At 43.1% G+C, this 14,999-nt stretch overlaps 1 protein-coding gene across 1 annotated transcript in view; it reads left to right on the plus strand.

Annotated features, from left to right (window-relative positions):
* Window positions 1–5,210: 5,210 nt before the first annotated feature.
* The window catches only part of LCA5L (lebercilin LCA5 like), a 35,199-nt gene continuing 25,410 nt past the window's right edge, over window positions 5,211–14,999 (plus strand). Inside the window, exon 1 of the mRNA XM_061192857.1 lies at window positions 5,211–5,276. The gene's annotated coding sequence lies outside the window, so the exon portion shown is untranslated. The remainder of the gene's footprint in view (window positions 5,277–14,999) is intronic.

Below are 14,999 nucleotides of genomic sequence, written 5' to 3' on the forward strand. Positions count from 1 at the left end.
AAATTCATGTTCCCCCCCAAACCTCAGAATGTGACCTTATTTGGAAACAGGGTCTTTGCAGATGAAATTGGTTAAGGATCTTGAGATGAAATCATCCTGGATTTCAGGTGGGCCCTAAATCCAATAACTGATATCCTTATAAGAAAAGGAGAAAACACACAGAGAGACACAGAGAAAAACACTATGTGAAGACAGAGGCAGAGATTGGAGTGATGTGGCCACAAGCCAAGGAACACCAGGAGCCACCAGGAGATGGAAGAGGCAGGAAGGATCCTCCCCAGGAGACTTAAGAGGGAACACGGCCATGCTGACACCTTGATTTTGGACTTCGGTCTCCAGACCCATGAGAGAATAAATTTCTGCTGTCTTAAGCCATCAGCTCTGTGGTAATTTGTTACAGCAGCCTTAGGAAACTCATACAGAGCAATAAAGGCCTATGTTAATATGTAGTGTGATGGAGGTGACCACCATAATTACTAAAAGGCAGTTCTTCAGCTTCGTAGAGTAAGGGCCTCTCCCCCTTCCATAACACACAGACAGGAAAGAAGCACCTCTTTCCAAGGCAGAAACAAAGGCTATAGACTGGAAAGAGCTAGCAAAAAAGAGAGGGAGAGACCGTTCAGATGGGAAAGGACGTTCTGAGGAGCCTCCATCTTTCAGGTTTCTCCAGTCCTGAGAACCAGGGTTGGGATGTTCCCTTAATAATAAACAGCCACTTTTGGACTTCCCTGGTGGCGCAGTGGTTAAGAATCTGCCTGCCGATGCAGGGGACACAGGTTCGAGCCCTGGTCCAGGAAGATCCCACATGCCGTGGAGCAACTAAGCCTATGTGCCACAACTACTGAGCCCGCACACTACAACTACTGAAGCCCGCGCGCCTAGAGCCCGTGCTCTGCAACAAGAGAAGCCACCACTATGAGAAGCCCGCACACTGCAACAAAGAGTAGCCCCTGCGCAACGAAGACCCAACACAGCCAAAAATAAATAATAAATAAATAAATTTATTAAAAATAATCATAATAATAAACTTGGGAGCACCAGCAGCAATGAACCAGCCATCTTTCCATGAATGACAAGTCTAGGGCAACACTTGTCTAATGTATGTCCACTTGGAGATGGTGCCCAGCTCACCCACAACAAAACCCCCACCCACCTTATATGAATAACTCACCACCCAAGGTTGTAGAAACACATAATGCACCAAAATTAAGAGTGGGCACTCTAACAGGATAGGGAGGAGCAGGTGGTGATGGGACAGGAAAGCCTTGCCCCGCACCAACCCCTAAAAAGCTAGAATTAAATGGGGTCGGCTTGAATCCCACTCCTGGGCATATACCCAGACAAAACTATAATTGGCAAAAGATATATGCACCCCTATGTTTATAGCAGCACTGTTTACAATAGCCAAGACATGGAAGCAACCTAAGTGTCCATCGACAGATGAATGGATAAAGAAGATGTGGTACATATACAAAATGGAATATTACTCAGCCATAAAAAAGAATGAAATAATGCCATTTGCAGCAACATGGATGGACCTAGAGATTACCATACTAAGTGAAGTAAGTCAGAAAGAGAAAGACCAATACCATATGCTATCACTTATATGTGGAATCTAAAATAAGATACAAATCAACATACCTAGGAAACAAAAACAGACTCACAGATATAGAGAACAAACTTGTGGTTGCCAAGTGGGAGAGGGGTAGGGGAAGGAAGGAATGGGAGTTTGGGATTAGCGGATGCAAACTATTATATATAGAATGGATAAACAACAAGGTCTTACTGTATAGCACAGGGAACTATGTTCAATATCCTTTGATAAGCCATAATGGAAAAGAATATGAGGAGGAATATATATATGTGTGTGTGTGTGTGTGTGTATATATATATATATATATATATATATATATATATATATATATATATATATAACTGAGTCATTTTGCTGTACAGAAGAAATTAACACAACATTGTAAATCAACTATACTTCAATAAAATTAAAAAAAGAAAAAACAGGGTCTGCTCGGAGATGCCCACTGCCCCCTATTACATAAAAACAAAATGAAAAAACCATAAAGGGAAATGTGATAAATTTGAACTACACAAATACAAGATACACTATAAACAAAATTTAAAGGTAATTGACAAACTGAAGGAAATATCTGCAACATATACCATAGTCCGAGTTTTATAGAATGTCAAAAGTTCTAAAAAATCAATTTTTACAAAGATGAACACCAACTGAAAAAGTGGGCAAAAGGCAAATCACAAAATAAGTACAAATGGTCACTGAAAGTACAACAAAAATGCCTATCCTTCCTAGTAATCAAAGTTGTGAAAAAATCAAAGTAAGGTGTCACTTTTTGACAATAACATGGGCATACATTTTTTTTAATTTTTAAAATTTATTTAATTTATTTATTTTTGGCTGCATTGGGTCTTCATTGCTGCACACGGGCTTTCTCTAGTTGTGGCGAGCAGGAGCTACTCTTTGTTGCAGTGCATGGGCTTCTCATTGCGGTGGCTTCTCTTGTTGTGGAGCATGGGCTCTAGGTGTGTGGGCTTCAGTAGCTATGGCACATGGGCTCAGTAGTTGTGGCTCACGGGCTTAGTTGCTCCGCGGCATGTGGGATCTTCCCCGACCAGGGCTTAAACCCGTGTCCCCTGAATTGGCAGGCAGATTCTTAACCACTGCGCCACCAGGGAAGCCCCTACATGGACATACATTTTTAAAAGAAATAAGATTATCCGCAAATGTGGATTAAGGATTGGAGACATTTGCCTGGAAGGCAAACTTTTGTATACCTTCAGAAAGCCTCAAAGTGGGCCTATCCTTTGATCCTTCAACTTCACATGTAGGAATTTATCCTAAGAAAACAGTCGGGGTGACCCCTAGGATTCATCTACAAGGACATTCAACAGGGCGTTGATACAATGGGAGGGTGAGGAGGAGGAGGGAAGAGGAAAAAAAGAAATAATGTTAATGTTCGTTAAGTATGCCTACGCATCACTGAAAACTCCTGTGCAATCACTAAAAATCACCTATAATTTTTATAGGTGATTTTTACTTTTCTTGGTACTTCCCTGTACATGGTAACTTCTCTACACCAAACATGCATTGCTTTGTGATCAGATTTTCTTCCACCAAGAAATCCATCTTTATATAAAGGTTAACAGAAGCGCTTTGCTCTTAGTCCAAGGCCCTCCCAGGCTGGGAACCGGACATGTGCATCGGACTCATTTTCAAAACACCCGGTGCGCGGGCGAGAGCGACCGGGCGCGGGAAGGAATCGCGGGGTCAGCTCGCTCGGCCCGGGCGCGGCCAGGGCGCCGGCGGGATCCCGGGCGCCGAGGAGGGGCGGCTGGAGGCTTGTTTGCGAACGTCTATGCAGCCAGCTGAGTTCACCATCACGGAAGAGTCAGGAAACGCAGGCCTCACAACCCGACCCTGGACACCTGGCCTGGGCCAGAGACGCGGTCCTACGTGCGCGTGCACGCAGGCCTCCCGGCCCCGCCTCTGGTTCCTCCCCTCCTGGCCGGCCAGTCCCAGAAAGCCCCGCGCGCCGGTTTCCAGGGCGACGCGTCAGAGCCAGGAGGCCGCGGGGTTGGCGCTGCAGCGGCAGCCGCGCGGAGCAGGTAACAGACCCGCTGCCGCCGCGCCCCGCAGCCGGAGGTCTCCGCCCTGCCCCAGCCGAGCCTCCTGCTAAACTTTCCGAGCCTTCCGGTGTCGCCCGGTCCCTCAGTCCTGGCCCCGGCCCAGCTCGGGCCTCGCTGCCTGGCTATGTAGTTGGTAACGTAGGCGGGCCGTCAGGCCGCTTCCTCCTGCAAAGCGCGGCCTGGTGAAGAGCGGCCCTCGGCGTCCTTCTTCCCAGTTCAGACACTGTAACTGCGCCCACGCAACACACTCACAAACCCACGCTGGCCCGGGGACCCGCGGACCTGCCCGCACGCGGACTGGCCGCTGGAGGCATTCGGGCAGGGGGCGGCCCCGAGCTGGCCCCGAGCTGGCCCGGGTATGGCCCGAGGGCGGGGCCCGGCCCCAGTCACCTTGCCCCGCCTTCCAGCCCCGCCTTCCAGCCCCGCCTTCCAGCCCCGCCTTCTTCCAGCCCCGCCACGCTGGGGCCGATTTCACTTCTTCGCCAACTTGCAGGCCTTCGCCGACAATTTTCTTTTATATCTGAATCTGATACCTTAAATTTTGCATCTGCCTGCTTGCTTTTGCTTTGTTTTTTCCTTCTAACCTTAGCGCTGACATTTCCCTAATCCCCATCCCTGGGAAATCTGAATCCTTTGCAGTGTCTTCTGTGTTTTTGTCCCTCACCCGCTCAACTCAGCCTTGGAGCCCTCTGTCCACAATTTCCCGGTGGTGCTTTAACATTTCCTTGCCACACGTGTGCCAGCGGGTAAGTTTTCAGGCCAGTTTTTCACTGCCACACATGACCTTTTTTCTTAATCTACCCTCACTTCCTAGGTGAATTTATCCAGTCTCATAGGCTCAAAACCCATCTAAATGCGAGTGAACCCCCACATGTGTATCTCCAGTCCTGACCCTCCTCTGAACTTCAGACGCATGTCTGCCTGCCCATATCTCTGCTTAGATGTCTAAGGCATCTCCAGCACAGCAAGTCCAGAACATTCCCGCAAACCTGCTCCTGCCGTGCCTTTACCCACCCCAGTTACTGGAAGCCATTCTCCCAAGTTGTCTGGGCATTAGTGTCCTCCTTGACTCCTGTTTTTCTCCCTCCCCACATTCAGTCTCTCAACACATCCTTCGGAACGTATCCAACGCCCACTGTCAGCACCCTGGTCCAGGCCTGGATTATTTCAGTAGCCTCCTAATTGGTCTCCCTGCCTTGAGTATAGACAGCCTTATGCTGTTTTCTTTTTCTGTGTTATTTCATGTAAGTTTTTTTTTGAAGGATATGAATTTTATAGTTTCCATAGATAAAAGTACAACATTTTTAGTATGTATTTTTGCGACTTTTAAACAAACTAGACGAAGCTACGTAAGCACCTTACGATTAAGCTAAAAATTGAAAGATGCCCTTTAGCTTTCTGAGGTATATGACAGTGTCTCTGGATAGAACTATGGCAAGAACTTTAAAACTGACTTTACGGAAGAATGAAAGAATTCTTCCAAGTGAGAAAAGAAGTCACGTAGGAATTTACGCTCTGTCTGTTCTGTATTTTCTTTTTTGGTTTTTTAGAGAAGCACCAAAAGAGGCAAATTGAAATGAAGACAAGTGAGCATTCCTACGCTGATCACTTTGATAGTAAGTACCTGGGCGCTGATACTCCAGTCAGGCACAGACTGAGGCAGTGATTGATATGACAGGTCCCTGCCCTCAGGGAGCTAATGGCCCCAGACACCTGTCCCCTTGCCAGTTGCAAACCCCCAGCCTCCGTTGTCTCTTTTTCCATCTAGTGAAACCCTGACAGACCAAAGTATAACAGTAGGGCAGCTGCAACTTGCAGAGGGTCTATAGGATGTTCCGCTCTCCAGCCTCCCCTTGTGCTGTCACTTCGTAGAGGCTCTTAAAGCCACCTTAGGGGAATCTCCTCTGTCTTCAGCTGCCACAACTGCAACCCCCCTGTGCTTTGGATCTCACCCCCTCCCACTTGCTGTCACTCTCCGCTGTCCGTTCTCTCGCCTGTGTCATCACCTCTTCCATCTTGACTGGCGCTTTCCCTCGGATTTTAAACATGCTCAAGACCTCCCATCACAAAAGAAACAGAAACGAACTCCCTTGACCTCAGTTCCCTTTCATTTTCCAGTTATTGCTCAATTTCTCATCCCCCTTGACAGGCAAACTTTGGTAAAGAATTGCCATATTCAGTGTATCCATTCCCTCTCATTCCTCAACCCGCTCCAGTCTGCCCTCCACTCTCATCTCTGCACCAAAACCACTAATAAGACGTTCCCGGCCACGTCTTGTTCAGTCTCTCAGCAGCACATAAGTTTGACGCTGCTTCTCCCCTCCCACTCGCGAAGCACCGTCTTCCCTGGGCTTCTGCACCCTCAGCCACGCCCAGCCCTCTGCTCCTCCGGCTCCCATAGGTCCAGCTACTGGACGGCAGTGCCTCTTAATACCTCTCAGACCCCTGCAACTCAACACGCACGAGACCTGGCAGTCTCCCACCGCCCCACCCACTGGGACCCCTTCCACCGGAAACCAGGATTCCTCCTTGACCTTTTCCCTCACCCCAGCATCCAGTGGGTCACCAAGCCCTGGTGACGTTGTCCCCTGTGCATCTTTCACATCGTCACGGGCACCTTGGTCCAAGCTCCCGCCTTCCTTCGTCCCGCCTCCTGCAACCGCTGCTGTCTGACTCTGCCCTCTTCTGTTCTCCCACCCCGCAGCCAGAGTCACCTCTTCGGAAGGCAGCGCAGATCATCCCTTCCCCAGCCTCTCTCTCTTTTGCTTACTGCTAGCTGGCTGATCCTCTTGGATGAAAGATCCAGACTATAAACATGCCTTCCAGTGACCCTGCAGCTGTTCACCCCACTGACCTCTGCAGCCCCATCTGGAACCGCTGGCCCTTGTCACGGGGCCCAGCCACAGGGGCCTCCTCTACCCGCCAGCCCTGGCACTGCCTTCTCTCTCTGCGCTGTTCTTCCTTCCCACCCTCCATTCCTCTTTGCCCAGTCAATTCCCGCTGACCCTGCATATCTCAACTTAGAATGCACCGCTCTAGGGAAACTCCCAGGTCACTGTCTAGATCAGGCTTCTTTGCCATATATCCTCACAGAGTTGTAGCTCTTTCCTTTAAAACACTTAGAACAGTCACTGTTGTGATTATTTTATTACCGACATATTAGCTCCACGAAAACAGACACGTTTCTGTGTTCATTATACCCTCCACACCTCACACAGCTCCTGGCACGTGGTAAGCACTCAAATGTGTGTTGAAAGAATGAATGAAATGGACATTCGAATGTGTAACATCAAATGTGGGATATTTTCGTACAATTTTATTAAAATAGACAGAGTGAAAATTCTAGTAAAAAAGAATCAGGCCAACACTGTAAATTAAAAAGAAATGTGGCAGTGGCCGGGAGGGGGAGCTAAAAGTTTACGCGTCTGTGAATGTAGCCCTAGAGCGTGGACTCTTCCTGTAGCCCATGCAGTAGCTGCATTTGCCGCCACCTGGTGGGAGTAGAGAGGCACAGCTTCTAACCCTGAAGGCGCTGCCTTGGGAAGCTGAGTCTGGTGATGAATTTGAGCTCTTTGTCAAAAATCAATTAAATATATAAAATAGTTAAATAACCAAAACCTACATAACTTGTCTATAACCATCCAAACCTTGAATGGCACAATTCCATGTTGTCCAATAAAGCCTGAGATTTCTGATGTATATAGGTATATTTAATTGATGGACTTTCGTGCCGGACTAAACCTTAAACGTCATTGAAAACAGCAAATTTCGTACATTAAACCATTGAGGCCAGGCAGCTAGCTAGTACTGGCAGAGCTGGAATTATAACTCAGACGTCTTGCCACACAAGCCTTTTTCCTTCTGTAGCATACTTCCTCTCTTCTTAATTCCAGTGTTCATTCTTTTTTTTTTTCCGGCTGCATTGAGTCTTCGTTGCTGCGCGTGGGCTTTCCCTAGTTGCGGCGAGCGGGGGCTACTCTTCGTTGCGGTGCGTGGGCTTCTCATTGCGGTGGCTTCTCTTGTTGCGGAGCATGGGCTCTAGGCACGCGGGCTTCAGTACTTATGGCACATGGGCTTCAGTAGTTGTGGCTCATGGGCTCTAGAGCACGGGCTCAGTAGTTATGGCGCACGGGCTTAGCTGCTCCACGGCACGTGGGATCTTCCCAGACCAGGGATCGAACCTGTGTCCCCTGCATTGGCAGGCGGATTCTTAACCACTGTGCCACCAGGGAAGTCCCCCAGTGTTCATTCTTAAACTTCCTTTCCTCAATATTAGAGCAACCACATTTCTGAAGCCAAAAATTGGGACACATCATCTTTAAAGTGGACACAATGTTAGAAATCGTGTTCTTGAAAGCCTTGAGGTATGTGATCATCTTGCCTATTTTTATAACTATTTTTATAAGCTAAGGGAAGAGCTTTTCTGGTCATTAACATTCTGCTGAACTTTAAGTCAAAGAGTTCAGGCCTTTTGCTCTGTAGGAAGACCCTCAACCTGGGTCTGGTCAGTGTCTCCCCCTGACCTGACTCAGGCCCGATCCTGGCAGGGAGACCACAGGAATGACCCTGTGCTCCTCTCAGTTTCCGGGAGGCACATGAGGTCCACCTGTCCCACTGGTGGTGCAGGCCTTGCTGACCTGGTGATGGTCAAGGTGTCTGCCAGGTTTCTCCACAAAGCCACCCTCTTTCCCTTTGTATTTGATTAGTATCATGCCAGATCCTGTTCCTTATCAGACTTATGTTCACTGGCCTTTAGCATCCACTGACAAGTCCTGCCTGTTTCAACTACCTCTCTGATAGCCATCAAACAATCATCGTCCCCTTCAGCCATTCCTTGTACATTTATTAGCTGTCATTCTACCATAAGGAAGAGCTTTCTCTTCCTTTCTCTATTTATTTATTCATTTGTGTTAGTATGGACTCATGGATTCCTATCTTATTTAATAGGTTGTCATCTTATTTCATCCTTATTTATTTTGATGCTCAAATTGTCCTAGGTTTGATCAGTGAAAACTTCAAGTTGGCTTCTGTGTCCTTTTTCACATACCAGCCTTATCTTGTACTTTGCCTGCCCCAAGCCTGGAATCATCCATTTCTCTGAGGAACCCTGATTCCCTTTAGCAGAGGATGGTATTTAGTGGAGAATGATACTCAGTGTGCTCATGGTTACCGGGGTGTCATTGCTTCTAGGCCTTCAGCAGAGTTAGGAAAATTAACCCCACACACGCACACACACACACACACGCACGCATGCGCATATATGCACATAGATTGGTAACTAACTATCCTCGTGTATATATACATATATATATATATATATAAAATATGTGTGTATATATATATATATATATATATATAGGCCCAATATTCCCTATTCTAATCGAACACCTCAGAGTTATTTCTAGACTTCCCCCTTTCTATGTAAGTAAAACCCTTTCAGGCAGAAATAAACTTGTCTTCTATGATTCTAAATACATTTATTTATTTCCTCAATTATCTTGTTTGCTCTGTGTAATTTCCTGATCGTGCAGCTACCTGTCACCTTTTGTCACCCATCCCTGCCACATTTCTCCTCCCCACCCAGCCCTCTCAGCCTCCGGGCATGCCTCCACCGATGCCCCTGTGCAAGGACCAGCCTTCTTGCTTTTTAAAATCCCCACCCTGAGTGCTTGATGAGAGAGTTTGCTCGTTTCTCCAGCTAGTTTTTCCAAAACAATCCCACCAGCTCCCCGCAGTTGGTGACCTTTTTCCTAGGTGTAGTCCAGACAAGGTATAGCAAGACGGTGTTGAGAGCGTTAAGTTATTTCACCAAAGCACGTGAAGTCATCCTCTTCGTTGACTTCTTGAAGTTTATAACAGTATGTTTCATTTACATTTTAATAGCCTGCTTTTAGTCTCATTTTGATTTATGATGTTTTTCATGATAACTTCTATTAGTCTCCTGTTGCTGCTCTAACAAATACCACAAACTCTGGCTTAAAACAACACAGATTTATTCTCTTATAGTTCTGGAGGTCAGAAGTCTGAAGTGAGTCTCATAAGGCTAAAAATTAAGATATCAGCAGGGTTGGTTCCTTCCAGGGACTCCAGGGGAGAATCCATTCCCTTGCCTCTTAACAGCTTCTAGAAAAGCCAGTATTTGGCCTGTGACCCCCTTCCTCCATCCTCAAAGCCAGCAGGAAAACATCTGTCTCTGACTCGTCCTCCCTCATCACACTGCTATCTTCTGACTGACTCCCCCTGTGTACCTCTTATAAAGGTTTTTGTAATTGTATCAGGCCCACATGGATAAACCAGGATAATTCAGGATAATCTCCCCACCTCAATCAATATCCTTCAAGTGGTCATCTGCAAAGTTCCTTTTGCTCTATGCAGTTATCACATTCTGTTCACAGGTCCTGGGGATTCACAGTTTCTAGGGATTAAGATGTGGACATCCTTCGGGGCAGGGGGCAGTATTCAGCCTAACACAGTACCAAATATGTCTTAAATCTTAAAACTAGCATTTTAACTCCTTTCTTTATGGCAGGTGATGAGCAACATGTACACAATGATTAGGAACATGACTTGGAGATCTTTGCATATCCACACATACAGAGATATATTTCAGTCTTTTATTTTTTAAACAACTATGCAGTATCAGCATTACTATTAATCATAGGTAAAATAACAATGTTTCATCCAATTTTTTAATTTTTGCTATTCTGATAGGTGAAACTGGAATCTAATTCGTTTAATTGGCATTTCATTAATTAAGAGCAAGTTTGAAAAACATTTTATATATATTTTTGGTTGTCTATGTTGCTGTAATGTGCTTGTTCTGTAATGTGTTCATACCCTTTGCCCATTTTACTTATGGAGTATCGTAAGAGTTCTTTGTAAGTTAAGGAATTAGCTCTTTGTCATATGTGTTGAAAATAGTTTTCTCAGTTTCTGAAGTGCCTTTTAACTTTATGATTTTTTTTGTTACAGAGAAGTTTTAAATTTTTATATATGCATCCAAAATAGGAGCACTTAAATACATAACAGAAATAAAGGGAGAAATTGACAGCAACACAATAATAATAGGGGACTTTAACACTCCACTTACATTGATGGACAGATCATCCAGACAGAAAATCAATAAGGAAATTCTGGCTTTAAATGACATATTAGAACACATATATATATATAGATAGATAGATAGATAGATATTTTTGGGGGGGTGCTTTTTCCATCCAAAAGCAGCAGAATACACATTCTTTTCACGTGCACATGGGACATTCTTCAGGACAGATTACGTACTAGGCTACAAAACAAGTCTCAGTAAATTTAAGAATATTGAAATATATCAAGCATCTTTTCTGACTGCAATGCTATGAGACTAGAAATCAACTGCAAGGGAAAAAAAAGATGGCAAAAAAACAAACACATGGAGGCTAAATAATATGCTACTAAACAACCAATGGATCACTGAAGAAATCAAATCAGATATAAAAAAAATACCTGGAGACAAATGAAAGCAAGAACACAAGGATCCAAATTCCATGGGATGCAGCAAAAGCAGTTCTAAGAGGGAAGCGTATAGCAGTACAAGCTTACCTCAGGAAACAAGAAAATCTCATATAAACAACCTAACCTTACATCTAAAGGAACTAGAGAAAGAAGAACAAACAAGACCCAAAGTTAGTAGAAGGAAAGAAATCATTAAGATCAGAGCAGAAATAAATAGAGACTAAAAAAAAATAGAAAAGATCAATGAAACTAAGAGCTGGTTCTCTGAAAAGATACACAAAATTGATAAAACTTTAGCCAGACTCATCAAAAAAAAAAAAAAAAAAAAGAGGGCCTGAATCAATAAAATCAGAAATGAAAAAGAAGTTACAACCGACACCACAGAAAAACAAAGGATCATAAAAGATTACTACGACCAACTATATCCCAATAAAATGTACAACCTAGAAGGAATGGACAAATTCCTAGAAATGTACAGTTTCCCAAGACTGAACCAGGAAGAAATAGAAAATATGAACAGACCAATTACAATTTCATTAGTAATGAAATTGAATCAGAAATAATAATTTTTTTAAAACTTTCAACAAACTAAAGTCCAGGACCAGATGGCTTCACAGGTGAATTCTGCCAAACATTAGAGAAGAGTTAACACCTATCCTTCTCAAACTATTCCAAAAAATTGCAGAGGAAGGAATGTTTCTGAACTCATTTAACAAGGCCAGCATCACCCTGATACCAAAACCAGACAAAGATATCACCAAAAAAAAAAAAATTATAGGCCAATATCACTGATGAACATAGATGCAAAAATGCTCAACAAAATATTAACAAACCAAATCCAACAATACATTAAAAGGGTCATACACCATTATCAAGCAGGATTTATCCCAGGGATGAAAGGATGATTTAATATCTGTAAATCAATCAATGTGATACATCACATTAACAAATTGAAGAATAAATACCATATGACCATCTCAGTAGATGCAGAAAAAGCTTTTGACGAAAGCTAACATCCATTTATGATCACAAAAAAAAAAAAAAAACCCTCCAGAGAGTGAGTATAGAGACCCAACATAATAAATGCTATATATGACATAATAAATGCTATATATATATATATAGTCCACAGCTAACATCATACTCAATGATGAAAAGCAGAAAGCGTTTCCCCTAAGATCAGGAGCCAGACAAGGATGCCCACTCTCACCACTTTTATTCAACATAGTGTTGGAAGTCCTAACCACAGCAATCGGACAAGAAAAAGAAATAAAAGGAATCCAAATTGGAAAGGAAGCAGTAAAACTCTCACTGTTTGCAGATGACATGATACTATACATAGAAAATCCTAAAGACACCACCAAAAAACTCCTGGAACTCATCGATCAATAAAGTTGAAGGATACAAAATTAATATACAGAAATCTGTTGCATTTCTATACACTAACAACAAGCTATCAGAAAGAGAAATTAAGGAAACAGTCCCATTTACCATCACATTAAAAAGAATAAAATACCTAGGAATAAACCTACCTAAGGAGGTAGAAGACCTGTACTTGGAAAACTATAAGACACCAATTAAATATACTGAAGATGACACAAACAGATGGAAAGATATACTGTGTTCATGGATTGGAAGAATTAATATTGTCAAAATAACCATCCTACCAAAGGCAATCTACAGATTCAATGCAATCCCGAGCAAAATACAAAGGACACTTTTCACAGAACTAGAACAAATAATTTTAAAATTTGTATGGAGGCACAAAAGACCACAAATACCCAAAACAATCTTGAGAAAGAACAGAGCTGGTGATATCACACGCCCTGACTTCAGACTATACTACAAAGCTACATTAATCAAAACAGTATGGTACTGGCACAAAAACAGCCACATAGATCAATGGAACAGAATAGAGAGCCCAGAAATAAAACCATGCACTTATGGTCAACTAATCTAAGACAAAGGAGGCAAGAACATACCATGGAGAAAAGACAGCCTCTTCAATAAGTAGTGCTGGGAAAACTGGACTGCTCCATGTAAAAGAATGAAATTAGAGCATATTCTAACACCATATACAAGAATGAACTCAAGGGTACACTAATATGTATAAAACAGATAAGTAATAAGAACCTGCTGTATAAAAAAATAAATAAAATTTTTAAAATAAATAAACTCAAGGGACTTCCCTGGTGGTCCAGTGGTAAAGAATCTGCCTTCCAATGCAGGAGACGTGGGTTCGATCCCTGGTTAGGGAACTAAGATCCCACATGCCACGGGGCAACTAAGCCCAGACACCACAACTACTGAGCCCACACAACTCAACTAGAGAAACTGTGTGCCACAAACTACAGAGCCCACGTGCTCTGGAGCCTGCGCGTCACAACTAGAGAAGAGAAAACCTGCATGCCACACCTAGAGAGAAGCCTGTATGCTGCAACGAAAGATCCTGCATGCCTCGACGAAGATCCCATGTGCCACAACTAAGACCCAACACAGCCAAATAAATAAATAAATAAATAACAAATAAATCTTTTTAAAAAAAATAATAAAAATAAACTCAAAATGGATTAAAGACCTAAATGCAAGACTGGAAACCATAAAACTCCTAGAAGAAAACATAGGTGGGATGCTTTTCTTTTTTTGGCTGCACCATGCAGCATGTGAGATCTTAGTTCCTGGATCAGGGATCAAATCTATGCCCCCCCTGTAGGAAGTGCAGAGTCTTAACTACTGGACCACCAAGGAAGTCCAGGTGGGACACTCTGACATAAATTGTAGCAATATTTTTTTTGATCTCTCTCCTAAGGCAAAGGAAACAAAAACAAGAATAAACAAGCGGGACCTAATTAAACTTAAAAGCTTATGCACAGCCAGGGAAGCCACTGACAAAACAAGAAGACAACCTACGGACTGGGAGAAAATATATGCAAACGATATAACCTATAAGGGGTTAATATCCAAAATATATAAACGGCTCATACAACTCAATGTCAGAAAAACAAACAACCCCATTAAAAAATGGGCAAAAGATCTGAATAGACATTTCTTCAAAGGAAATATACAAATGGCCAAAAGGCACATGAAAGATGCTCAACATCATTAATCATCTGAGAAATGCAAATCGAAACCACAATGAGATATCACCTCATGCCTGTTAGAATGCCTATGATCAAAAAGACCATAAATAACAAATGTTGGGGAGGATGTGGAGGAAAGGGAGCCCTTGTGCATGGCTGATAAAAATGCAGGTTGGTGCAGCCACTGTGGAAAACAGTATGGAATTTCCTCAAAAAACAAAAAATAGAAATACCACATGACCCAGCAATTCTACTCCTGGGTATATATCTGAAGAGAATGAAAACATCAATATGCAAAAACATATATGCACCACAATGTTCATAGCAGCATTATGTACAATAGCCAAGATTTGGATGCAACTTAAGTGTCCATTACCAAATGAATGGATAAAGAAGATGTGGTATATATGTGTGTGTATACACACACACACACACACACATACATATATATATACATGGAATACTACTTAGTCATAAAAAAGAATGAAATATTGCCATTTGCAACAACATGGATGGACTTGGAGGTTTTTATGCTAAGTAAAATTAGACAGAGAAAGACAAATATTGTATGGTATCACTTATATGTGGAATCTAAAAAATAAAATAAACTAGTAAATGTAACAAAAAAGAAACAGACTCACAGATATAGAGAACAAACTAGTGGTTATGAGTGAGGAGAGGGAGTGGAGAAGGGACAAGAGAGGGGTAGGTGGTAAGTACAAATTATCATGTATAAAATAAATAACCTACAAGGCTATATTGTAC

The sequence above is a fragment of the Eubalaena glacialis genome, chromosome 6, assembly GCF_028564815.1.
Source record: "Eubalaena glacialis isolate mEubGla1 chromosome 6, mEubGla1.1.hap2.+ XY, whole genome shotgun sequence".
NCBI lineage: Eukaryota > Metazoa > Chordata > Mammalia > Artiodactyla > Balaenidae > Eubalaena > Eubalaena glacialis.